A 27,887-nucleotide genomic window follows, 5' to 3' on the forward strand; every position below is an offset into this window, starting at 1 on the left:
AGAATACGATTAGCAGAGGGTATAGAAAATAAAGGATCCAATGATCGGTGCAATATACCATAGATCGTACCCCGGTATCACATGTTGAGTTTCAGGAGACATTACAACGAGTTATGACAAGCAATGGATATGCAAGATAAAGGATTCATGAGATATCAAGGAAAATGCAAATGACGAGCGTGCCATTGGTACAATAAAAGATTCAGGCCTTGGGGGCGAGGCAGGCCAGCTCAACCCTCTTCTAATGGATCGTCCACCGGACCAGGGAGAGGAATATGGGACTCAATAAATTTCACAGCCTCTTCTGGGCCCGTGAAAAAGTACAATTTATTGCGGTGGGTGAGCTTCAGCCTTGCGGGGAACAACATGGCGTATTACACTTTCCTCTCTCTGAGCAGTTTTTTCACACCATTGAATTGTCTGCGCTCCATTTGGACGTTGACAGAGAAGCCGGGAAAGATTCGGATAGTCTGAGACTCCAGTTTCAGTTCACCCTTTTCTCGAGCCAGACGTAGAATATGATCCCTATCCCTAAAGCTGAGAACATTAGCAATAATTGGTCTAGGGAAATCGCCCGGCTTGGGGCGGGGGGCCAATGCGCGATGAGTGCCTTCAATAGTGAAAAACGGGGAGAGTTGAGGATTGCCCAAGAGGTCTTTCAGGAGGTTTTCAACAGCATGTTCCATTTTGCCTTTGAGGACTGCCTCTGGAACCCCCACAATGCGGATATTGTTCCTGCGGGATCTAGACTCTAGGTCGTCACACTTCGCCTTGACTTTCTTCATATCGCGCACCAAGTCAGAGACCGTGTTTTGGAGCACGTGCACCTCATCCTCATTGGCCCCAATCCTGGTCTCGGCCTCAACCAGCCTAGCGCCGTTCTGATCCAATTTGGTGCGTAGTGAGGCTACACTGGCGGTTATGCCATCTAATTTTTCATGGAATGACGCAAAGTTCTTTGCCATAGTCTCCATAAGTGTCATAAGGTCTGGCTGAGGGGAACATGAGGGTGTTTCTGGATCGTCCAGAGGCGAGGCAGCCCCCCCGCTCCTGTCTAGAGAGATTTTTGGCATATTTGTCCATCGCCCCAGTTTTGTTGGCCCCGCGTGACTTGCCAGACATATTCGGTGACACACCAAGACCCCAGAGGGCAGTTTTGTAGAATGCACGTACCAGGCTTCTGGGCTATTGGGGGCAAGGGTTCCAGGAGGGGCCACAGCCTCCAAACCCACGCGGGACCAGCCGCTGCATAGGGATTAGGGCAAGATATACACTAGGCAGGTGTGTTGCGAGGTACAAGTACCACTGTGCACGAATAGGCAGTGCGTCAAGCTGTCAAAAGTGGCAGGGCAACTTAGAGGGGATACTGCCGAGAAAGGCACACCAGAGATCCAGTCGGGTCGCTAACAGACAGTACCAGCTGTGTAGGGCACTGCGGGCCCAGGGCGCCATGCAGGCGAGGGGAACTAGCAGGTGGATGCTCTATCTGGAAAAGCTGTCAAGGTGCCTCAGGCGGCAGGGTGATAAGGAGAGGGCAGCAGTAAGAACAGCAGGACCGGAGCAATGATACATGGGCCACCTGGGGGGTCGTGCAGGCTCAGCAGGGTTTAAGGCACATAGTCTCAAGGTAACCAGGTAGGTGTGGGGGCAATTGTGTCCTGCGAAGAGGGGAGGTCGCCGCCCCCAGGATTGAGAAGTTGCAAGGAGCGGATAGCAGCAGTCCCAGGCCCCCTACTCCTCACCTGTAAGCGGCAGAATGCTGAAGATGATGCAGGCAGCGGCCCAAGTCCAGCACAGCCCCAACCAGGAGCAGTGGGCAGCCCACGAGGCACCAGCCGTAGAGCCACGCCGCCACCGGAGGACCAGGGCCACCCCAGCCACCACCACGGGGTCAGATCAGGCCCGGCGCCTGAGCCGCGGGGGTCCGCTCCAGCGGGCCTCACAGCGTGATGTGTGATGAGTGGCGAGTGGAGGAGGAACAGGATCTGCCGGCCGCGGGGCAGCCCCAGGGGCAGGCGAGGAGGGAGGCCACACGGATGAACCGCAGGCACCCGGCCACAGGGAGAGCAGGCCGAGGAAATGAAAGCGCTAGGCGTTGGTGCACATGGGCCCGACTCTGAAGCGGGGCCGGGCGGAAGAGGGACCAGGCCCGCTGCCCCGGCGGGAGACCACAGCACAGGCGGCAGGAGGAGCCGGGCAGCCTGTAAGGTGAGGACGGCCGCCTCCGGTCGTCGGGGCCGCAGGTGGAGGATGCAGTCCAAGAGGCCCAAGGGGCCACAGCTATTAAGCGGCCGGAGCAAGAGCGGGCCGCCACGACACCACGATGTCCGCTGTCCTAGCGGGGGGGGGACCGCTCCGGCGGCCCCCGCGGCCGGATGTCGCCGGGCCCGCCCGCCTCCCTCGCTCTCCAAAGGCAGGTCAGGTAGAGGAGTCGCGTTAGGATGGCGCAGGCAGCAGGTACGTGGCAGCAGGAAGAGCAGGGCCGGGAGGAGGAAGTGCCGCCCCAGCGACACGCGAGGCCCGGCCCCGAAGCTGGGCTGCGAGGAGGGAATCCGGCCCGCAGCTCGAATGTCCGGACTCCGCACAGCAGGGCAGCCAGACGAGGCAGGAGAGCCAACTCCCGGAGGGCCTCGGCGACCAGGGCCGCAGCCCGACCACGCAGCCAAGGAGGCCTCAGCCGTCAGGCAGGCAGCACAGGAACAGAGTGGCCAGAGCTCCGATCTTTGCCAAAAAGATATCAAAGCGTAGCTGATTAAACCGGCAGCACGATGCTCGCCTCCTCAACCTCAGATGAGAGATAGAACCGCTGATTTAGGCGGATGAACAGCAGCCGGGCCACGGAGCAAGAAAGCTAGGCAGCCATCTTGCAGGCTGCTCAACAGCGCCCCCCCCCCACTGGACCATTTTGATACTCCTAATTGGTAAGTCTATACAGGGGTTACCTCTTTATGCCCATGTTCTTAACCAGTTCCTCAGATTCTAATATGCATATCCTCCCCTAGGAGACAGGAATCAGCTAATATTCGGTACAGATGCGACTTCAGTAAAGAAACTACTTGGGAACCCCTTTCCCTCACCTGTAATAGAGCCACTTCTTCAGACCTTTAGAAGAGGGGTGAGTTTCTCCCAGAATGCTTACATCATGTATATCCACAAGGGTCATTGATTAGGCAGTTGCTAAAAACACCACAAATAATTTGAGTATTATGTTACTGGTCACACAGTGTGTTTAAACCGCCATTTTTTAGCACAACCCTGCCCATACTAAAACCTCTTCCTGATACCAATAAGTGTCTGTTACTAAAATTATTTCACAGTTCAGTATCATCAGACCTCCAAGGACACTAGGGACTTGTTGTCTATCTCTTGACTATTGCTAAAAATGTTTTTTTTAAATGAAAAAAAATGAATTTGGATAAAAAACTTTTATTTGAATGAAAAATGTCATAAAAAACATTTTTTTGAATTTAGCATGACACTCATGTAATTTCCTTTCTATATATGTTCTTTATAGATGCTTGTGAAAGTTATGTTGAAAATTTAAGCCCCTGATGAAGAGAATATGAATCTCGAAACGCGTTGGGCCATCACAGAAAAAATCAATAAAAAGGAGAAGACCCTTGTATTCTCAAAAAGCAAAATGATCTATTGAATTTCTTTATGAACTGTTGTCAAAAATGTTGGAATCACTATAGATTTTCAAAACTTTGTTTAACTCAACTAGGCTTTATGCCATCTAGAAAGTGAGCAGGGGACGCAGTTTTCCATAATTTGGATTTCTTTTTGTTCTCTGAACAATATATTAAACCATATAAAAAATCGACAGACTGTAATGCATTATTGCATTATAGTAGCTTTCACCCAACCCACACACGGGATAACCTACCTTTTGGTCAGTTTCTTCGACTCAAAAAAACCCAGCACAAATAGGACTGACTATAGAGATGGGGCTAAGAAATTAAGAACTAGCCTACATGAAAGAGGCTACCCAGCTAACCTGACGAAAAAAGCCATGAAAAGAGCTGATAATAACCATCGAGAAGCCATCCTTGAACAAACACCAAAAGTAAAAAACAAAGATAATTTGTGTTTGTGAACACATATAGCAACCTATCCAATCGGATTCAGAGGATTGTGCAGCGGAATTGGGGTATCCTTGGGAAAGGGAAAGTCCCCCTGGAAAGACCATTGATTGCGTTTCGGAGGAGCAGATCCATTAAAGATCAGATTATGCGTAATGACATTATAAAACAGACGAAAGCACAACCTACTCTAACAGAAAAATGGGTATTACGACGACCTGGGGGCCATTACCCATGTGGATCCTGTACATGCTGTGACCAGACGAAAAAGACAACAGAAATAGACATTGGTCTGAGTACCCTATGGAAACAAAAGGCTCTAACTAATTGCAACTCAAAATGTGTAGTATATGTGATCTGGTGTCCCTGTAAGAAATTATATATAGCGAAAACAGAAAGAAAAGTTAAGACCCGAATCACAGAGCACAAAAGTTGCATAAAAAATAGAGTGCACTCAGCACCACTGGTTGGACATTTTATAGAAAACATACAGAATGTTGAAGAATTAAGGTGGTCCATAATCTATCAGGTAAAGAACAGTAATCATACTAATTTGGATCGTAAAAAACTGGTATTGAAAGAGTAAGAATTAAATTTCCTAACTAACAGTACAGACCTGGGACTAAATGAAAGAGTTGAATAAACTGGAATACTGTGAGATCTGTTTTTGACAACGTGGTGATAATTGAGTTCATGCCATATAGGTAAAAAAGAGCTATGGGTAGATCATATCTATTTGACTCATTTAAGAAGACACTTGGTGGGAGAACGTGTAACATTTGAAAAAAAGTGTTGCTTGTGATCTAATTCGTGTAAATGAGACAATGGTTAGCCGCTTCACTCAGAAGACTTTGAAGTCAGATGGCTCACAATGATGAGTAGATGAAGAAACCCAAGAGCCGACAAGCATAGATGGCTGATAATGATGCCATGGCACACAATCATCAGTAGACGAGGAAACCCAGGAGCCAGTACCTTAGTAAGGAGGATTGAGGATCATGGCAAATATCTGATTGTCGATGATAAACACAAACCAGGTGCAGCGACAAGACAATGGGCCTCATTACGACCCAGGCGGTAAGTTACCGCCTGGGCCGTGACTTTACCACCATGGCGTAAACTACGTTTACGCCATGGTGGTTGGCGGACTTACCGCCCCATTCCGACCTTGGCGGGGCGGTAAGTCCCCAATCCCCATTTACCCTTCCCCATTCCCATTTTTGCCCCATAGGGCATAATGGGAGTGGGGAAGGCGTTAATTACGCCACCGTAAATTACGGTGGCGTAATTAACTCCATGGTCCCTTAGCGCCATGGATTTTAACACCTGCTAAAAGCAGGTGTTAAATCCGCCATGGCGCTAAGGGACCTCGTACTCAGGCGGTAAGGGTCGGCGCTGTTTACGCTGCCGTAAACCCCTTACCGCCTGGGTCGTAATGAGGCCCAATGTAAGAAAAATGGATATGTATAAAAAGTTTAAACACACTGCTAATAACAAATGTATGAATGGTGAGATAAACACATAATCAAAACACTTATCACCATTTATACAACATATTGAAGAGAATAAGTTGTACCTATTGGCATTTTTGGTGGCCGTTTTGAGTTGGACAAGGATTGGTGGAGCTGTGAGTTCGTCCGCGACTGATGGAGCCGTGGCAAAGTTGAGACCATTTTGTCTGGCGGATGTTGCGGAAAAGCAGGGTCGCTGAAATTGGCATCTGTACAAGGTGAACGGCATTTGGCGTAATGGCGGGGAGCCGTTGTGTAGTACGCCTCGGAAACTGGCTCATATCAAGGGGGCCGAAGGCGAATTGGTTACTGGTGCTTGGTATATAGAAAAAAGTACCTCCCTCCAGCTAAAAGAATCACGTGACGCCTTTTAGCAGGCGTTAAGGACGGGACCCGCAAAGGGGCACCGGGGTCAATAAAGGTACCGTAATTTATGGTACAGTTATTGCTGTCTTCACCCTTCCCATTGAGTCCTATGGGGGCTCAAATGGGAATGGGGAATGGCCCTATTGAATGGAGAATTACCGGTCCCTCCGACCTCGGAATGGACGGATAATTACTCCATTCACCAGGCCGGAGTCGGAACGATTTTGAAGGCAGCCAATGCCGCAAATAGCGGCGTGGTTACCTCCAAAGTCGGAATGAGGCTGAACTGCAGACTAGCTTCCAGGGATGACGTCTCATAATGGGAAGGGCTGTAATGAGAAGAACACAACACACATTACTGAAACCCCAGACAGACATAGAAAATGATTTCTTTACAATAAGAGAAGAGGTGAGAATGACAGATGGTAGAGCGCAGGCAGCCATGATGTTCTTGCTCTTTATGGGCACACTCTCCTTCCACTCCTTAGGATTTTTCTTTTTCATGGCAGGCACCTCACATTCCGAAATGGTTCTAGAGGCAAAGGAGACTGCTTTGGGTGGCCCAGACTGCTTTTTCTTATTGAACCTGCTTGTCTCCATTTAGAGATTGGCAATGTTTGACAGGGTCTGGTTTCAGCAAATGCGTGTGCGGTGGTCAGGCTTGAACCAACAGTATTGGTGCAATTGGCAATCTCTCCCTCAGTTCCAAGTGCTACACGGACCATTGTCATGCCAGCATAAGTTCTATTTTACATGTCCTTCACTTTTTCTGTTACGAAATGCTGACGTGTTTGAGCAGGGGTTCACCTACAAGGTGCTGATTGCCCAATTTTGGGTAAGCATCCATTTTGAAAAAAACATGATGCCGTGTGCCCTTCCAGATGTGGTAGAGAGGGGTTAATTGAAAAGTGAATATGCTTTCTGTGTATGGGATGTCTTTCAAAGCACCTTTGCAAGCTCTAAAGACCCAGTCTAAAATGCAAATACAAATGGTGTATTACATGGCTCAAAGGTTCTCACAAGTTCACCTAAGTATCTTTGCATTTTGCTGTTAGAATAAAATAAAATCCATCAAATATGGACAGGACCGATATTGGTGTCAAAGCTGCCAGCTGTACCCTGTATGATGGGTATACAACTCAACACCTTGAGCAGTGCCCAACTCTTATACTGAAAGTGTATCCTGGTTTGTGATCTTTACTGTTCCTCGTATCTATTAGCACACATTATATATAATGGTGCTACAACAATTTACAGTAAGACTCAGCCAGTTCTCTTCAACTATTGATGCCCTGCCCAACAAAGTGGTTCAGGTTTTTTATGTGAATTTACAGGAATAAAATCCAGTTTTTATATTGGTCTGAAAAAACATGTACAATACTGTAGGTTCAAAAACTTCAATTGCTGCAGCAGTTCAATGGTTCAATACGCCCTTCCCCAACTTGTACACTCCAGATAGACTACTGAGACCTGCAGTTTTGGGGTCACCTGGGCCATTGCTCTGCACTGAAATCACTTTCTGTGGGATTTGGAATCCACCCCATTCAGGGTTAAATATACTGTATACAGAGCTGGAATCGAGTACTGTGCTTATATTGTAATACTTTGCATGAGTGAGTGCACCATAACACCTTTAGATTTAGATACAATATTAAAAAAACATGGTGACATAGGTCCTCATTCCGAGATTGGAGGTAGTCATGGCGCTATTTGCGCCATGACTGCCTCCAATAATGGTACCGGCACCGGTCTAGTTCAATGGGGACTTACCAGTGTAGTCCGACCTTTGCGGGACCGGTAAGTTCCCATTGAAAAAAAAAACATTCCCCATTCCCATTTGAGCCCCCATAAGGCTCAATGGGAAGGGGGAAGTAGCTAATAACGGTACCGCAATTTGCGGTACTGTTATTGGCTCTGATTTCCCTTAATGGGTCCCGTCCATAACGCCTGGTCAGACCAGGCGTTAAAGAAGGGACCCACTAAGGGAACTCGTAGTAGGGCGGTAAGGGATTACCAGCATCAGTCTCCTTACCGGTGCCCGGTATCCCTTACCGCCCTACTCGTAATGAGGCCCATGGGCCTCATTACACGGTAGGCGGTAACAATGGCGCTATTAGCGCCATGGTTGCCGCCGGTATTTTACTGTGTCCGCCTTGGTGGATGGCGGAATAACCGCCCTACTCCAAGGTGAGCGGGGGCGGTAATTCCCCATTCACCAAGGCTCTTCCCCATTCCCATTTTTGCCCCCATAGAGCATAATGGGAATGGGGAAGGTGCTAATTACGGTACCTCAAATTGCAGTGCCGTAATTAGCTCCGAGGTCCCTTTGCAGCACCCTACTTTAACGGCTGGTTCTACGAAGGATGCCCTGATCATTTGGCCAGACTGGCTATCCTCAATCTTTACGTTGGCAAATTACTGCTTCTAATATAAGTAGAGCTGCATGTTGAAATTGGTCAAACATCTTGACCCCAAAGTGTGACTTTTGTCTGATGTCACACCGTGAGTAAGATCTGTCCGTCATCTTGTACTTTGCAGATTACAGATAGAAAGAAAGGCAGATTACATTTTTACATTACATTTTAAAGGAGGCCCCAAGACTGGAGGGTTGGATTGGGTTGTCAATTTATCAAAAGAGGGTTAGAAACCATTCATAAAAATGAATAGCAAATTTAATATGAAGCAACAGACACAATTCACAACAAACCGACAGAGACGAAATTTGGCACAAAGATTACGACACTGTGAAAACAATACAAGAACAGAATGACAATGTCAACGCAGCAGATCGCTATATACGGTTGGCACAAATGTGTCAAAACATTGATTGCATAACCCGCGGAGCACAGCAGTTATTGTGAATGAATATGAAACATCCGAACAAAGTCCAAAAAACAGATTGTGTGATGAAACAAAAAAATAAAGAATGAAACTGTCTGTCGACTCGTATATAAGGGTTTCGGCAATGGGGCCTACATGGTAATGTACAGGCCCAGCCATCTTCTGTACTAGGAAAAGTCTGACTGTGAAGAATCCATCTGGTAAGTCATTAAAAAAGTTAAATGTTCTGAAATAAAAAATTGTAAAGGCTGTTTTAGTACTGTCACGGTTTGGTAAGACAAAGTGCACCCAAAGGTATTTAGGACACTTACTGTGGACTTCCAGGTTCAAAGGGTTCTAAGTGGATACCCCATCTGAATGAACCAAGGGTCTCCCTCAGTAGTGTGTCAGATAACTGGTGTGGAAAAGAAAAGAAACACACCATGTGGGAGGAGAGAAGGACACGAGAGAAAGAATAGAGAAAGAAGGTATCGGGAAGGGGAAGAACAACAGAGGGCAAAGGAAGAAGAGGAAGTGAAAAAAGTGTAAATGTGTGTGTGGTGTGTAAGTAACCAGCCATATGTATGTGGAGATAAGGGTATATTTACTGGGCTATTGGTCTTGTAGGGATAATCAGTACTCACATTTCAACCGTGCACTTATTTTAGCGGTACCACTGACTTCTGTAGGAGGTTGTGTGTACAATTTTAGAAATTATGATATTGTTTCAGCAGATGTTAGGTGTGTGACTTCGCAATGATGTGAGGCATTGGGGGCAATGTAAAGAGGGGGTGATTGGGATTTCGCATAGCACAATGTAGTGTAGGGTGCTAACAATCTTAACACGACTAATTACTAATACTACCAATAACTAATCATAACATGACTAATATTAGTAATGATTGAGATGAGTGTGGGTATGCTTAAACCAAAGATCTGTTGTAGGCTGGGGGTGCATGAAGTCACACTGCAATGTTGGCCTCGAAAATAAATACGAGAATTGAAAGCTGAACTGCAGTGCGCTTCGTGGACGTGAGGCTCAGAGCGCGATGAGACAGCAAGATGTGTTTTGCAAAAACAGCTCCTTTGCTTAAACAGGAAAGCAGAGAGGATGTCAGTATGCTATGTAGCACATCTCATCCGGGCTGCAGAAAAGTGCTGTATAACGGTGTCTTTTTTTTTTTTGCCTTACAGATTGCTGAGGCCTGTATGGCTGCAAAACTCAGTCTTGACAAGAAGTGGAAGCCTAGAAATGTCAAGTTGGAAACCACTTCCAATTCCTTTGACTGCAACAGCCTTTTACCCGAGTTGGGTTTTTAGGACAGAACCATCATTTTGGTCTTTTGTGGGTTGATTGTTAGTGCGTTCTCCCCTTTGCATAATTTGTAAATGCTAATACCCCCTCGAGAAAGACCTTCAAAGATGGCAAGCTTCTCCACATTGCCACTCTCAACACCCGCTTGGCCGTCAAATGCTCGTCTGACCTCTGCAACCATCTCAAACTCATGGCTCTTGATGTACTCGCCTTCACAGAGACATGATTCAAGGATAGCCCTGTCATTAACTTTGACACACTCCTCCCTGAAGGCTACAAAATCCTCTCTGCGCCCTGCCTAAGAAGACAGGTGGGGAGTAGCGTTTATCTTCCCATAATGGATACCTGTGTTCATTATCCCTACTCAGGCCTACTCATCTTTCGAGTGCCTAGCTTGTAGATTCTCACTCTTACCTAAATCTTCCCTCATTATGGCCACCTTTTATCGGCCACCAGGTCAGTCCACTCTCTTCCTCTCGGAATGGGCTGACCTGGACTCCTCCCTATTCTCTTCATCCTCTCAACTCCTCCTGATGGGTGATCTGAACATCCATCATAGACTCTCCTGACTACTCATCCCTTCCCGCAACCTTTGTGACTCTCTCTACCTCTCTATCCTACCCTCTGGCTCGACACATACTGTGGGCCACACCTTGGATGATCTCATCTCCACTGACATCCCTCTCGCTATCCCTCTCACTGCCTCCATCTCTTGGACAGACCACTCTCTTCAACACACCTGCAGCTCTCCTCTCCTCTTGCAGCAACACACCCGGCACAGCTGTGCAAGAGGTAGCCCAGCTGGCCCATAGGACTGGGGTTTTCCCAAACAGCACTTTAAAATGGAATAGCAGCACCCGTGATATGGATGGGGATGCAGATTCGTACTCAAGCATCAAATCAATAATGACAACTCAATGGTTTGGCAAAGGGAGTTCAAAAATGAAGTACGAAAAACGGGGAGTTATGAATACCAGCAGTGGCACGATCTTCCTTCTTGCTTCAACTCCAACGAACTTCACAAAAATTACATCCTTTATACTAAAAACTCATCATCACTGACGTGAAACGCTAAAAATGTTGCATGCAATTCTATTGGTTATAGGAAGGTAACTTTACTATAGGTACTATATCTGTATATGGTAACGGGGAGAGGGTATTGGGTAACTAGTGTCAGGAGGGGCATCTACGCCCTTCCTTCAGAATGGCTACTGTAAACGTCACAAAGAGTACAACGTCTCATTGGTTTAACAGGCTATCGGCTCCTAGATTACTTGATGCATTGTGATTGGGTTGATACCATGTCACCTTGTACTTTTCCACTTTGCCTAGCAGCATGCTGAATGGTCGTCCAGGTGCAGGGTGCCCGTCAGTTCCCCTAGCCTCCCACCAACCAGTACCACCATCCATCACTGACCCACTGGCCATGGGTCAATTAGTTTGTAATTTGTAGGCCTCGATGCTGCCTCTCTGTCTGGGAGAACTCAGATATCTGTGCATGGCTGAATGCTGCGCGTAGGTGTGTAGGCCCCAACTCTTCTTGCTTGGCAGGTCACATGTCTTAGGCACTGTGAAATCGTCTCCGTCTCCATGTAATTTGTGTATTTGATTTTAGCTTTCTGTCCTCCAAATGCCTTCTGCTGCTTATCTCGGCTCCTTTGAACAGGATACTCCGCTCTTGGTGTCATAAATTGTATTAGCCTGTGTCAGCTTAAGATGACCTTGGTTTCTTTGCATGGGCCTCATGCTTCTGAGTTTCCTTTCTGTCCTTGGCTTTTGATTCCGTGTTTGGGGGCCTTCACTTCTGGGGCCTCTGGTAAGTAACTTGCGGTTGGTTCTGCCTTTTTGCAAAGTGGACATATACATTATATAAAGTGCTCCTTTTGAGGTAGATCTGTATATGTGACACTTGCTGCATCTAATTCCCTACTAAGCATAGCAAACCGCACAATTTCCTCAGCTTTCTTGTGATTCCAAGCATATGTACACGTGTAAACTGGTTGTATATCTTCATCGCTTTCATGGCATAAGCTTCTCATACTTGACATCGTCCCTTTAACTTCAATTTAGGATGTCACTTATCCATGGTGTTTTGTCTTTTTTGTTATTCACAGGTCATCGTTTTCTTTATCTGCGAGTCAGTCCGAGTTCTTGTGACATCACCATTCGTCCTCTTTTAGGACTTTCTTGGCCTCTTCAGGGACTGTACACAGACGATCTTCATTCTGTTTTATTTGTTGATATGGTTTCCTCAATGGGTACTTTACTGTCCATGTTTTCTTTGGTGTTGGTACTTCATTGGGTGATGTCGGTCTGATCGTTACCGGACAGAGCCCTACTGCGGCTCTCTGCTGGTTTATTTGCTCATCGTACGTCACGTATCTCGGCGTGAGCGTTCCTGGCACTCCAAAATGGATGCTTTGAATGCGGCAGTGTTTGGGACCTCATCTACACTCCCCCTATGGGTGATTCGTCAACCACTTTCACTTTTCCCTTGGTATCCACCTTTTCTGCATCTTCTGCATTCAATTTCACTTCATCTTCTGGGTCTATACATGACGGCGTGAAGAAATGTCTGTTTGTGGTCCATATTTTTATCACTCCCTTCAAGCTTCCTGCTGTTCTCACATGTTCATCTTTGTTCCATGTCATAAGTTGACATTGTCCATTTGGGCTGCAATAAATCCATTTTCCCACATAGTTTCTATGTCTCCTTGGATATCGAAACTTTGTTCCTTCTGGTGCTTGAATGCTAGCTTTTACAAAGTATCTTATTTCTTCATCAGTCAGGTCTTTGGGTTTCCATTCTGACTCAACATCAAACATGATCTTCATCCTTATGGCTCTTTTCGCAGTTTTCTGGCATTCAGAGATTATTATTTTGATAACACAAAATGCAAGCAATAACATCACTAGCAGGGCTCCTAGGAATTTGAATGTGTCTGCCATCCATTGTGGAACCTATGAGAACAGTGATCCAAACCAACTGTCATCGTCTACTTCATCGGTTTCATCAATCATTTGATTCTGTAGTTTTGTTAGCATTCCTATGACTTCTGTTAAAGTTCTGTTTTCTTCATCATGAGAAGGTATAAATGTGCAACATGATTCCCCGAGTTTTGCACAAACACCTCCATCCATGGCTCTGATCATGTCAAGGACGTATCGTTTCTGGAGAGTCATTAGTCGAGTCACCCTTAATTCTTCCTTGATCGCGTTGAATCCCTTTATGGTAGTGTTGATTGTCTGCAGTAACTCCCATCTGGTTATTTGTAACCATTTAGTATTTGCTCCAACCTGGATTCTCAGCATGAAGATTGTCGTGAACACTGATGAGGTCTGACTGAACAGCCTGTGTTCATATGGAATCGCGTCAAAGGCTTCTATTGATTTGGCAAAGAAATAATTTTCTCTTTTCATCCTGCTTCTTACTTTTACAGATCTCTTCTTCCTCAGGTGAGGAATATTCAGATCACCTTTTGGAATCACCAGCGCTGGAACATGGACATTTACTAATGTGCATATACCTCCCCAGTTTTCCGGCAGTCTGATATATGCTTTGGATCCACATGCCCAATAATGATACATTGTCACTGCAGTACTGTGTACCATTCCTGGAGCATCAAAGATTCCTCCACAGCTCTGATTATCTCCCATTTTTCTTCTACCATTGTTTCTGAAGCACAGTTTTGGATTCTCCAATGGCACTATCTGTAGGGGTCCTCCTCTGTCTTCGACCCATGTCAATAGTTTTACAAGTTTTGGCCATAGTGACTTGCATATCTTCTGTGTATTTTCAATTGCTTCTTTGTAGGCTCTGGTGACCGTCCATGCTCTACAGATCACTACTCCTTTCTCCCATCTGTCTGGTGATAGCACTGTACCCCATATTTGCATGTGGCCTCCGTTCTTCCATTTTCCGGCCTCTTCTGCAGATTTTCCTTTGACATCAAGTTTTTTATTCACTTCCCATCTAATGCCAGCTCCATTCTCTCCTGGCTTCTCATATCTGATCACATGATTTCTCGTATGGGCTCTGTTTCTTGTCTTTATATCTTGTATGTATTTATCTTCATCTGGATCTGTCTTTTCAGTTGCCCATTTAAGGAAAGCATCATTGTCTTACATATTGCTACGTGTGATGGACAGTGTGCTATCTGGATGTCAATTTCTACGGCTACAATACTTTGATTTCCCCATGCTGTAGGGTAAGAGTGTGCAAACCCCTCTAAGCTCTGTCTTCCAACTTCTTTCATATGTTGGCACCATATGTTGTTTCCCAAATGTGCTGTGCTATCCAGGTAATCGTTTAGTTCACTGTCATCTCCTTGTATGCTTCTCTTGATTCTCAAGGTTTTCATGTAGTTTGCTATCATCGCATCTTTAATAACATCCATGTAGCTTCTTCTCACTGGGGGTTTCGCAGGCACTTCCATCCATGGTTCAGGCCTCTTCATCTGTACCAATGAGGTAGGCGAAAGTCTATTCTTGCCCTCATCTTCTGTCTTTCTGGTTATGAATGGCCAAATTGATTCTGCCACTATCTCTGCACATGATAGTTTTGCGGAACTTGTGCTTGTCCTCTTCATTGGATCAGGTGTGTCTGTCAATGCTGTCTCTGTTGGTTCGTTCTTCAGCTTTTTTTGTCTTTTCACTTCACTTGTGGGGTAGCTTCTCACAGTTGGTTGCCCTAATTTCTCCCCTTCTTTGGCCTGTGGTTCTGTAGCTATTGCGATTAGATCTGGTGTATGTGCACTCATTGTTTGCATGCGTGTGGTTGTAAGCAACTTGTTTTCACACACATTTTCCGACCCTGTCTCAGGCTTGTTAATGTGCTTGTTACTGCAACTATGTGTGTGTCATTGCTACTCACATCCATCTCAAGTTCACTCACTCCATTGTCATATCTTCTAGGGACTGGAATGACCACATAGGGTCTGGGTGCCTTTGTGGGCTTCATGTGCGTATTGTCAGGTGGGTGCACTGGACTCTGAATGCTTTGTCTACCAATAAAAAATGCAGTTCTAATCGTCAGCGACAATAAAACAATCATGAAAATAATGCATAAGTACATGATACCCTTATAGGTTATCCTGCAACATTTACTTCTGGAAGAATACATGCGTCTCTCCTCCTGTGGGAGAACATGGCTGCTATTTTGATTTCTCATCTCAAACATTTTAAGGACAAGGCTAACACTTTAATACAATCGTGGATACTATTATTCCTGGATACTGCGGGTTCCTCTTGCGAATGGCATGTACGGAAACAATTGTCCCTCTTGCCAGGACGCTGGATTGTCTGTTATCTCTGGATACAGTTCTTCTTTTCTACGTATGAGGAAATGTCAAAATCGGGTAATGCGGTCAGCACGTTTCTTTACTGTGCATGTTCAAACAAGTTCCCAGTGGATGCCTATTATTTGCTTCATCCCAGATGACATTTTGCGTCTTTATCAGCGTAATTTGATCTGTCCCTCGACGGAAAGTTGCAATGTTTCTTCAGGAAACTCTGGTGGAGATTGGAGAGCTTGATTTGTACTACAATACCATGAAGGAGCATGCCTAGCTGGGTGGATTTTGCTGGGTCTCTGATGAACGTGAGGACGGATACACCGGCAGGCCTCCATTCAAGTTCTGGAAATTCCTCAATTAGGCAAAAAAAGACATTGTTCGCCAATCTGTTATCTTCTGGTGACAGGGACATTTGTTTTTCCCTTGCTGAATTCTGGAACAGTTCGGCAGTACTGTGAGTAACTTCTATGATCTAGGTTGATGTGTAGAGTAACCTGGATGATGATGCCGTTCAAGATTATGCTCAAGCGTTCTGTGTTTGCCGGATCTCGAAGAAATGTTAATACATCAGTGTGTCTCCCGACAAAGTTTGGGTGCTCTTCAATTAGATTAAAAAATATCACATTGATGAGTGTATTCGTTTTTCCTCCGCTTGGGACATTTGTTTTTTCCTCTCTGTATTCTGGAAGTCGGAAGAATTGCTTGGCGATCACAGTGAGCAGCCTTCTTATTATCTTGCTGTTTTCAGGATCTTGATCCTTCCCAATAGTGATGGGTGTGACATCAAGACTAGATGAAAGCAGTTCAAAATGTCTTTAGTGATGTCAAGACTGTGGGACTCCATTTGTGAGTCCAAACAGTGTTCCGGTCTTGAATGAGTCTGGATATTGTATTTTCTTCCAACTAGTGTTTGAGAATGAAATTCGACATATTCTTTTCTTATCAGGGCTTCAGTTTCACTCAGTCTAAAGTACATAGCCAATAACCTACTTTGTGGCTTGCATATGGCCTTCTCTTCTTCACCCTGCAACTAGGATGCACAGAGTGTCTGTATTTTTTTTTATTTTGTATGTCCTTATCTTCTTCTCTTTTTGCTTAGAGCAATTCCATTTTCAAGCCACAAATTTGCACAAAAGTTCTTTGTCTCTGTTTTTTTGCTGCTGGTTATGCGTCCTTCCTCCTCATCATGGATCTCGTCTGCATGTGCTGTGTTTCTTCCCCGTTGTCTGTAGTCTCTTCCCAGTGGGGTGCAGGCAGGAGGATTTCTCCGACGTATGGCTTGATATCGGCCACAAAGATCCAATTTCTTCTTCCTTGTAGCCTGACTGCAGATGGAGAAATGTCTTCAACTGTGAACGGTCTGTTGAATCTTGGCTCATCCCACTTTCTCCTTGTGTGATTCCTCACCAGGTCGGTGTCTCCAGGGAAGATTGGAGAAACACATAGATTCGGAGCTGTGTCTGCAGTAGCAACTCCTTCTGTGCTCTGTGCTGCCCTGCACCCTTTTCGTCATCGCTGCAGCTGGCCTGCAATTGCAGCAAGACAAGATGTCATGCAGTTCAAGTAATTTTGCATTTGAGACCCTAAGATTTCACTTGTCAGCTGAGCATCACACCTAGCTCTGCTTCAGGGTGTCAGGAGAGTGTGCATCCTTCTTCCTGTTGCTATTTCATGCAGCGTAATGTGGTGGTCGGAACCAGGTTGGTTTCTGAGTGCATACAGTGCCAGTGGGAGGCAGTGCAGCCATCCTTTCTTTAGAGTAAGCTTCAACTTGGCTATCCTTTCCTTTAACAAGCTGTTGAGCTTCTCACAGATCCCATTACCTTGTGGAGATACGCCAATGAGAACTTGTGCTTTATACCAAGCAACAAGCTAATCTGCTCCAAAACTTTGTTGACCAAATGAGCCCCATTATCTGATCTCATGACTTCACATACTCCCCACCTGGGAAATACTTCTCTCACTAGAAATTTGGCCACACAGGTAGAGTCTGGGTGTGTGCGTGGACCTGCTTCTATCCATCTAGAGAATGGACACACCAAACCAATTAGATACCTTACATGTTACATACTTGAATCATATTGACGTAATCGACATGCAAGTGCTGAAAACGTCCATTGGGCCTTGGGATGACTCCTCTAATTACTTTTAGTGTGCCCAGCCATGAACTGCTGGCAGATCATACAGTTCATCATAAAAAATGCAATGTGCTCTGCTAAGTGCGGTATAAACCAGTCTTCAGCAAGCATTGCCGCAAGATTCTCTTTTGTCATGTGTGATGGATAGTGTAACTGCTCCAGTGCTAATTTTAACAGGGCTATAGGCATTACTGGTTTACCAGTGCTGCATTGTCACCACAAGCTTTCGGAGGGGTTTAAAGAACACCCTCGCCGCTTCCAGAGATTCTTCTCTTCCTGGGGTGCCTCCCCTTTGGAGTTCCATTAACTGATCTGTCCCATATTATTATAGCTCTCAGGTTCACTTCGTGCAACAATCATTTTTCATTTACATCAGTTATTTCTACATCCATGATGGTCTCGCCCTTGGATGCCATATGTTTGGCCTCTGTGTCTGCTGCTTGATTTCCTCGTGAGATAAAATCTGTCCCCTTTTTGTGGGCGGCACATTTCACGACTGCTATGCCCACTGGGAGCTGTAGTGCTTTAAGCAGCCTGTCCAATAAGGCTGCGTGCTGCACTGGCGTGCCTGTAACGCTCACCTGATTCCCGCAGAGGCGCCGGTCTTGACTGGGTGAATGCCGTATCTTCAAAGGTGATGTGTAACACACGGTTGGCTCTTTGGGCTGGACCTCTGTGCACGGTATGTCTGACTTGAAGAGTAAGATGTCTGCAGATAGAAAATATGGGATTAATGAACTGGGGTTATTGGGTGCCTCTCTCCTCTTCCCTTTCTCTTCTCCTGTAGAACCCCAAAGGTTAACGCCCTCACCTTAGGTAAGTGAACGCCGAGCTCTCCATCTGCCTCGGGGCAGGGTGCCATAACCAGTTTCTTCACTGGATAAGGGTGCAGGCCTCTTGACCTCAGAGGACTGCTGTCCGTCGTTAACTGCACGAACGGTAAGTTCTGGGCACTTCAAATGTCTTAAAAGTCTTTGGTAATGATATCTCTTGTTTTGCAGGGTTCCGGCGATGGCGGATGGCGGGCTGATGAGAGTTGAGGATCGAACCCGCGTGAGGAATAGAAGCGCCTGGAAGCACGTAAGTAAGCGCTTGTAGCCTGCTTCACAATGCGCACTAACTGTCCCTTTTATCTTGCAGGTACAAGTTCGGAGCTTTAGAGAAGCTGAAGGGTGCTGGAATACCCACTGGATTCGCCGTGGGAAGGAGTAATGGCACGTGAGTAATAAAGTTGCCCAATGTCTTTAAACGCACCTTCTTTTGACTTTCAGATGCGGGATGCAGCGCCGAAGGCCTCCGGAGCGTGCGAAGAGCTGGTAAGCTTTTGTCTTTCAGATGCCGGAATGCAGTGCGAAGACCTCCGGAGCATGCGAAGAGTAGGTAAGCCTTTGTCTTTCAGATGCCAGAATGCAGCGCGAGGCGTTGGTGACAGCCGATGGACCAGGTAAGAGATGCGCTGCCACTGAAGACCGTAGTGCTAACCTGTTCTTTCTTTGTCTTTACAGGTGCTGCTGAAGACTGGATTCCAGGATGGTAAGCCTTTGTTCCCTTAGGCCCAGGATCAGAAGCAGAAGACACGATGAGCGTTCTGCTGCAGAGAATGCAGAATAACACAAAGCAAGATTCATCCATCGGGTGTGGTTTAAATAGCCTCCTGTAGTGCTTAGGTGTCTCCTTCCACAGCCACGCCTAGGTAAGAAAAGAGTTCCTGCTTTCCAGAAGAGTTCCAGTGTTCTGAACCTAGGGAATGGCTCCTGTCCCACCCAACAGGAAAAGTAGTCCCAAACAGAAGAGGATCAGGGGTTCAACTGGCAGGTAAGTAAGCAGCATGGTCTGCTGCAGGTAAGTCCACCCAAGCATTATGAGCCCGGCGCTTCCAGCGCTGGGACTGGGCATCTTTATGAGCCTGGTGCCACTGGCGCCAGGACAGGGTCCAAAAGGTCCCAATTGGGACTGGCTGGCACTCGGAACCGGGGTTATGGGTCTGCTTCCAAGGGAGTCGGGCAAGTCCTGATCTTTTGGAAGCAGAGATCATGACAGCACCCCCCCTCAAGGCCCCTCCCAAACCGGGCTTCTCCGGGGGTTTGGGCTTGTTAGGAAATGTTCGATGAAATCTTTTGATTAGACGAGGCGCGTGGACATATTCTGCAGGTTCCCAGGATCTTTCTTGGGGACCGTAGCCTTTCCAGTCAATCAGGTAAAATAGTTTAGATTTGGAGATCTTGGAATCCAGGATGCTTTTGACTTCAAACTCGAGTTCTCCATCAACTAGAATAGGTTTTGGAGATGTAGTTAGTCGGGTTTGAGGTTGCACAGGTTTTAATAGAGAGACGTGGAAGACCGGATGTATCTTCATGTGAGGGGGCAAGTCCAACTTGACCGCTACTGGATTTACTATGGTAGTGATGGAATAGGGACCAAGGTATCCTGGGTTGAATGTGCGTGGTCCTTTTAGAGGTAGATATTTGGTGGATAACCAGACTTGATCTCCTACTTGATATTGGGGGCTTCCTTCCGATGTTGGTCTGCTCCTTTCTTGTATTGTTCTTTAGCCCTTTGAAGGTGAGAAACAGCTTCCTTAAAGGCTTGGGTGATTGTAGAATGCAGGTGGTCTACTGCTGGTGTTCCAAGATCTTGGAGTGGATCCAACTCCGAGGTTTGAGGGTGACTACCGTATAAAAGAAAAAACAAGGTCTTCCCAGTTCCCGAGTGGACAGAGTTATTGTAAGCATATTCGGCTATCCAAAGGATATCTTTCCAAGTTTTTTCAGTTTGTTGTAGCATGCAGCGCAAATACTGTTCCAGAGTTTGATTGGTCCTCTCGGTTTGTCCGTCGGTTTGAGGGTGGTGGCTGGTCGAAAGTCTCACATCAATTTGAGCCGACCGACAGCAACTTCGCCAAAAATGAGGAATAAATTGACTACCTCGATCCGAAATAAGAACTGAAGGAAAACCGTGCAGTCGGACGATGTTTTCGAGAAATTCTCAGGCCAGAGTTGCTGCTGTTGGTAAGCCTTTGAGTGGAATGAAATGCGCCATCTTGGAGAATAGGTCCACGATTACTAGGATCGTATTGTATCCGGAGCATGGAGGTAGATCGGTGATGAAGTCCATAGAAAGCGTATGCCAAGGGCGAGGCGGGGTGTCAATAGGGCGTAAGAGGCCGGCTGGTTTTTCCTTTTGACTCTTGTTTTGGGCGCATACTCCACAGGACATTATAAAGTCTCTGATATCTTTTTTCCAAGACGGCCACCAGAAGGAGCGCTTGATCTTTTCCGAGGTCTTGGTCATATCGGGATGTCTTTCCATTAAAGAATCGTGATAACAAGAGATTACCTTTTTCTGTAAATCTGTGCTGGGCAGGTATAACCGTTCTTGGAAATATAATAGGTTGTCCTTCACCGTAAAGTCCTTTCCCTGCAGATGCCAATTCTGTATGTCTGCTGGAGTTACCAGTAGCCTGGCTTTATCCTTAACTTCCTCTATGGATTGTGTGGCGATTACACCTAGAATTCTTTGTTCGGGAATGATAGGTAGAGGTTTAGGATTGATCAAATGTTCTTCCACTCCCATCCGAGAAACGGCATCAGCTTTACCGTTTTTTGTACCAGGTCGATAGTTAATTATGAAGTCAAACTCGGCAAAGAATAGTGCCCAACGGAGTTGCCTAGAGGATTGAGCTTTTGCGGTTTTCAAATATTGCAGGTTTCGGTGATCTGTAATCACAGTAACGGTGTGTCGGGCCCCCAGAAGATAATGCCGCCAAGCCTTAAAGGCGCACTTGATAGCTAGAAGTTCCTTATCAGTAATAGTGTAATTGATTTCAGGAGGCGAGAATTTGCGGGACCAAAATGCCACGGGATGCAACTGATTGGCTACTGGGTCCTTTTGTGATAGAACTGCCCCCATGGCAAGGCTCGAAGCATCAGTTTCAACGATGTAGGGGAGTTCTGGGCAAGGAGGTTTTAAGATCGGTGCAGAGATAAATCTAGTCTTCAAATTCAGGAAAGCTTGTTCCGCCTCGGTAGACCATTCAAAACGTTTGTTTTTCTTTAACAAGGCGGTGATGGGCTGGACTATTCGAGAGAATTCGGGGATAAACCTGCAGTAAAAGTTAGTGAAGCCTAACATGCTTTGAACACCTTTTACGGAGGATGGCGATGGCCATTTGAGAATTGCATCAACCTTCTTTGAATCCATACGCACTCCACTAGGTGATAATATGAATCCCAAGAATTCAACTTCAGTCACGTTGAAAACACATTTTTCCAACTTAGCGAAAAGTTTGTGTTGACGCAATCTCTCGAGGACCATTTTCACGTGTTTCCGATGTTCAGTTTTCGATGAAGAATAAACGAGGATGTCGTCAATGTAAACAACAACACACACATCTATGAGCTCTCTGAGGACATCGTTCATAAACTATTGAAAGGCGGCCGGGGCATTGCAAAGTCCGAAGGGCATGACCTGATATTCAAATAGCCCATACTTGGTGCGGAAGGCCGTCTTCCATTCATCGCCCTCTTTTACTCGTACCAAGTGGTAGGCTCCTCTAAGATCCAGCTTTGTATATACGCATGCTTTTCTGACTTGGTCCAGGAGTTCAGGGATCAAAGGTAACGGATATCTATTCTTAACGGTGATCTGGTTCAGGGCGCGATAATCTATACAAGTTCTAAGGTCCCCTTCTTTTTTTGGAACGAAGAACAAAGCTGAGGAAGCAGGGGACTTGGAAGGACGAATAAACCCATTCGCTAGGTATTGATCCAGGTATTGTCGGAGGTGAAGATTGTCAGGCTCGGTGAGGGCATAAATACTACTACAAGGAGGAGTAGATCCAGGTATCAGGTCTATCTGGCAGTCATAAGACCTATGAGGAGGTAGAGAGTTAGCCTGATCCTTCCGGAAAACATCTTGGAATTCTAGGTATTCAGGAGGTAACTGGGGAGCCTCCGAGGAAATTGCTGCCAGTGCAACACCAGGTCGAGGGTGACAAGTAGAGACACATTCTGGAAACTGAACCGTTCTTGCTCGCCAATCGATCTGAGGATTGTGCTTCTCTAACCAAGGAATTCCTAGGATAATCTGGAACTGAGGGGCCTTGATCACATCGAACACGATGTTCTCATGGTGTCCATCTTGACTTACTAGCGTCACTTCTTGGGTGGTATGCGTTACTGGTCCGGAGGCTATCTCCGTACCATCCACCGTAGTAATGACGTCCTTTACAGCCTTTGGACAAAGAGTCAGATTCATCCTCAAAACCATTTCATGATCCACATAATTGCTGATGGCACCGCTGTCGACGTAAGCTTCAATCGCATGTAATCGATCCGGATGTTCAGGGCTAATGAGGACCATAGGTATCACGAAATGCGAGGTCACGGAACTGGTTTTAACGCTCGGCAAGAGGACCTCTATTCTTGTCGGGCGAGGTCGTTTCCCTGCTCAGAGTTTGTGACCCTGGTAACTGCAGCTCCTACTGCCTTCTTGGCTGGTTTCACCGGACAGTCTCGAAGAAAGTGCCCTGAGTTTCCGCAATAGAGGCATAATTACAGCTGTTTTCTCCTTTCCCGCTCCTTTTGTGTTAGTGGTCCTTTCAGGCCCCCTATTTGCATGGGTTCCCCGGAGTCTACTCCTTTGGTAGGAGTTGGTGGTTTGGAAAATACTCGAGCATCAAACTTGGAACGATCGGCCTTCCTGTTCTGCAGTCTGTGGTCAATCTGAAGGACTAAGTCAATATAGTCCGAACAGTCTTGCGTGGGATTCACTACTCGGGCTAACACATCTTTGAGCTCTCCACGTAGACCTCTATAAAACAGCGTAATCCTTTTGTCCTCAGGCCATCGAGTTTCCACTATCAGTCTGTTGAAAGACACAATATAAGCCAAAAGGTCTTGATTACCCTGTCGCAATGAAAGGAGCTCATTGTCCAAGGCCTGCCCCTGTGAATGTCTTGCAAACAGTTTTTCCATACTGAGCTGAAAAGCTTGAAAATCATGGAGAACCGGATCATCTTGATTAACTAGAGGGATCGACCAGTCTGCCGCATTGCCACTAAGGTACGAAAGCACGAAAGCTACCTTAGCTTGATTAGTTGGAAAGGCTGCTGGCCGGCATAAGAAGTGCAACCGGCACTGATTAATAAATACTGCAAACCTCTTTGGGTCACCAGAAAATCGTTCGGGCGGAGCCAGAGGTACATTCCCAGGTAGGTTGATCTGCGCTGGGTTCGTAGAGGATGTTGAAGGAAGATTTGCCCCTGATGCGGGTAACGGAGTTTGTCCGGCTTGTGACTGTAGCAATTGTCTAGCGAGATTGTCTGTTCGCTCCTTGGAAATAATCAGTTCCCTTCTTAGAGCATTCGTTTCCTGACGGGCTGCATGCACTTCTGCTCTTAGTTCCCCAAGTAACTGGGCTAGCTGGTTGGTATCCGAGGTTTCCATAGCGCCTGGGTGGGAGTTTTGCGGTAGGTTTTGTGTTCTGTAACGCTCACCTGATTCCCGCAGAGGCGCCGGTCTTGACTGGGTGAATGCCGTATCTTCAAAGGTGATGTGTAACACACGGTTGGCTCTTTGGGCTGGACCTCTGTGCACTGTATGTCTGACTCGAAGAGTAAGATGTCTGCAGATAGAAAATATGGGATTAATGAACTGGGGTTATTGGGTGCCTCTCTCCTCTTCCCTTTCTCTTCTCCTGTAGAACCCCAATGGTTAACGCCCTCACCTTAGGTAAGTGAACGCCAAGCTCTCCATCTGCCTCGGGGCAGGGTGCCGTAACCAGTTTCTTCACTGGATAAGGGTGCAGGCCTCTTGACCTCAGAGGACTGCTGTCTGTCGTTAACTGCACGAACGGTAAGTTCTGGGCACTTCAAATGTCTTAAAAGTCTTTGGTAATGCTATCTGTAGTTTTGCAGGGTTCCGGCGATGGCGGATGGCGGGCTGATGAGAGTTGAGGATCGAACCCCCGTGAGGAATAGAAGCGCCTGGAAGCACGTAAGTAAGCGCTTGTAGCCTGCTTCACGATGCGCACTAACTGTCCCTTTTATCTTGCAGGTACAAGTTCGGAGCTTTAGAGAAGCTGAAGGGTGCTGGAATACCCACTGGATTCGGCGTGGGAAGGAGTAATGGCACGTGAGTAATAAAGTTGCCCAATGTCTTTAAACGCACCTTCTTTTGTCTTTCAGATGCGGGATGCAGCGCTGAAGGCCTCCGGAGCGTGCGAAGAGCTGGTAAGCTTTTGTCTTTCAGATGCCGGAATGCAGTGCGAAGACCTCCGGAGCATGCGAAGAGTAGGTAAGCCTTTGTCTTTCAGATGCCAGAATGCAGCGCGAGGCGTTGGTGACAGCCGATGGACCAGCTAAGAGATGCGCTGCCACTGAAGACCGTAGTGCTAACCTGTTCTTTCTTTGTCTTTACAGGTGCTGCTGAAGACTGGATTCCAGGATGGTAAGCCTTTGTTCCCTTAGGCCCAGGATCGGAAGCAGAAGACACGATGAGCGTTCTGCTGCAGAGAATGCAGAATAACACAAAGCACGATTCATCCATCGGGTGTGGTTTAAATAGCCTTCTGTAGTGCTTAGGTGTCTCCTTCCACAGCCATGCCTAGGTAAGAAAAGAGTTCCTGCTTTCCAGAAGAGTTCCAGTGTTCTGAACCTAGGGAATGGCTCCTGTCCCACCCAACAGGAAAAGTAGTCCCAAACAGAAGAGGATCAGGGGTTCAACTGGCAGGTAAGTAAGCAGTATGGTCTGCTGCAGGTAAGTCCACCCAAGCATTATGAGCCCGGCGACTCCAGCGCTGGGACTGGGCATCTTTATGAGCCTGGTGCCACTGGCGCCAGGACAGGGTCCAAAAGGTCCCAATTGGGACTGGCTGGCACTCGGAACCGGGGTTATGGGTCTCCTTCCAAGGGAGTCAGGCAAGTCCTGATCTTTTGGAAGCAGAGATCATGACAGTGCCGTCCGCTTAGAGGTATCCCCTCCTCTTCCAGCGCGCTAGGCCTGCGTGCACTGTTGATGTCACATAGGCAAAGTCACTGTGCACTGTCACTTCCTGGTCTGTGTGATTCTCAATCACGAGTATCAACGCCAATAATTCTGCAGTCTGTGCTGAATAGTGAGATGCTAATCGTGCACTAAGGAGCACTCAAAACTCTCCATTTGCTGTGTGCTTCATCACAGCGGCGCCTGTATATCTTTGCCCATCGTTTTGATCGATTCTCGAGGAACTGTCAAAAAAGACAATTTCTCCTCCTGCCAATGCATTTTCTTTCACTCTGGGAATCTCATCATAAATTCTTCATAGTTCGCACAGTCATGTATTGGTTCTCCTTCAGTGACTGGCGCTGCTATAAACATAGCTGGGTTCACTATCTTGCATCGAACGATCTTAATCGATGGGTTCAATATGATCACTTCATAAGCAGAAGCTCTCTGAGATGTCAACATGCCATTCGGTTTCTCTAGAATGGCAAACAGCGCGTGCTCGGCGTACAACTTCATTGAGCATCCCATCACAATGGTTGTCGCTTTGTCTATGGTGAACACCACGGCAGCTAAACTTTGTTCGCATGGGAAGTGGCTTCTCATCACGGGTCCAAATTCCCACTGTAGAATGCCAGGGGCTTGTACCCCAATGTGGTTCTGTGTGTGAGTACTGCTGTCATGATGTTGCCATTCGTGTGTGAGAACAGGTAGAATTCCTCTGCATAGTTGGGAATCCCTAAAACTGGTGCCGTGCAAATGTCTTTATTGAGTTCAGTAAACCCTTCCTCCATGGTCTTGGACCACGTGATTTTTTCTTTCATCACCTGTGCCTTCTTTAGGGCCTGTAACAAGGGCTTGGTATATGAGCTGTAGTCAAAGACCCACGCTCTGACATAATTGCAAAGACCTAGGAAGCTCTCCATCTGCTTTATCGTGTGTGGTTTGGCTGTGTTCAGTATGGCTTCAGCCCTTTCTGGGGTAACTCTTTTCCCCTCATCTCAGATCAACTGGCCTATATACAGCACTTCTTGCTGACAATATTGTAACTTTTCTTTGTCAACTTTATATCCTTTCTCAGCCAATATAGTCAATAGCTGAATGGAATCATGTCTGCACTTTTCTTCTGTGGTGCTGCAAATTAAGATGTCATCTACATATTGCAAGACAACGCTCTCTAATGCGATATTGCTTAAATCCATCTGTAGGAGTCTATTGAAAATTGAGGGAGACTCACAGTACCCCTGGGGTAACCTCGTGCTTTTCAGACGCATCTGTCTGAAGGTAAATGATGTCAGATCTTGTGAGTCTTGATGCAATGTCAATCACCGTGAAAAATTTTGCCTCAACAGGTGTATTACATAGGATTGTGGCTGGGTCCGGGAATAAAGGGAACTCGGCTTCTACAATATCATTTATTGGGCATAGATCTTGAATTAGCCTCCAAGACCTTCCCTTTGATTTCTTGACAAGTTAAACTGTGGTATTGCATGATGACTCTGATGTCACTAAGATGCCCTGTTCCATCATAGCCGAAATTGTCTTGAAAATTCCCTCATCTGCCTCCCTAGACATGGGATACTGGCGTACCTTTAGTAAAATGGCTCCTGGTTTCAGTTTAATTTGGACTTTTCCTACTCCTTTCAATAAGCCTACATCATAGGGGCCTATGGTCCATACTGAGACAGGCACCTGGGCCATATCGACCTCAAAATATTCAGGACGGTTCTGTGCCAACATCATTCTCTGGGCACTTCTCTTTTGATTATCTTCCCCCAAAAAGTGAGATTCACTTCAACTGTTATTTCCTCAGCGTCTGTTCGTTCGTCAAACAGATCATCACCCGTGACGTCAGCCAGCTTGTACGCTTCTTTAATGGTTGGCCTTCATCATCACAACCATCAATCAAAGCCATTTTCCCTCACACTATGGCTGAGTGCATCACCAAGGGAAATACTTGTCCCTTCTCCTCGTGCATAGGTATTCTTAGTCTAAATAAAAACTCATCTGGGTCCTCATGATTTTGTCTGCAAGGCCTTGTAGCTATGCCATCAACACCCGTACTCTGTATGCAAATATTTCTGGCTCCAATGGGATAGCTCTCATGGCTATGTGTCCTGTGTATGCTCTAATTATCTTGCATACATTAAAATAGTGTATTCCTGGAGTACTATGCTCTTCGCTGTGAACAAGAATTTCATGTCTAACTTTGTCATTAAGTCTTGTCCCAATATATTTACTGGGCTTTGCCTCGAATATAGCAGTGGCGCATTCATGTCACATTCTCCAATAGAGACTGGAAGTGTGTCTGTAAAAGCAACAGAACCTGTTGCTCCTGTGAAGCCCTGAGTGTCTATAGCATCGCCGGACAAGGAAAAC

The sequence above is a fragment of the Ambystoma mexicanum genome, chromosome 7q (genome assembly GCF_040938575.1).
Source record: "Ambystoma mexicanum isolate Mex_15411 chromosome 7q, UKY_AmexF1_1, whole genome shotgun sequence".
Taxonomy (NCBI): domain Eukaryota; kingdom Metazoa; phylum Chordata; class Amphibia; order Caudata; family Ambystomatidae; genus Ambystoma; species Ambystoma mexicanum.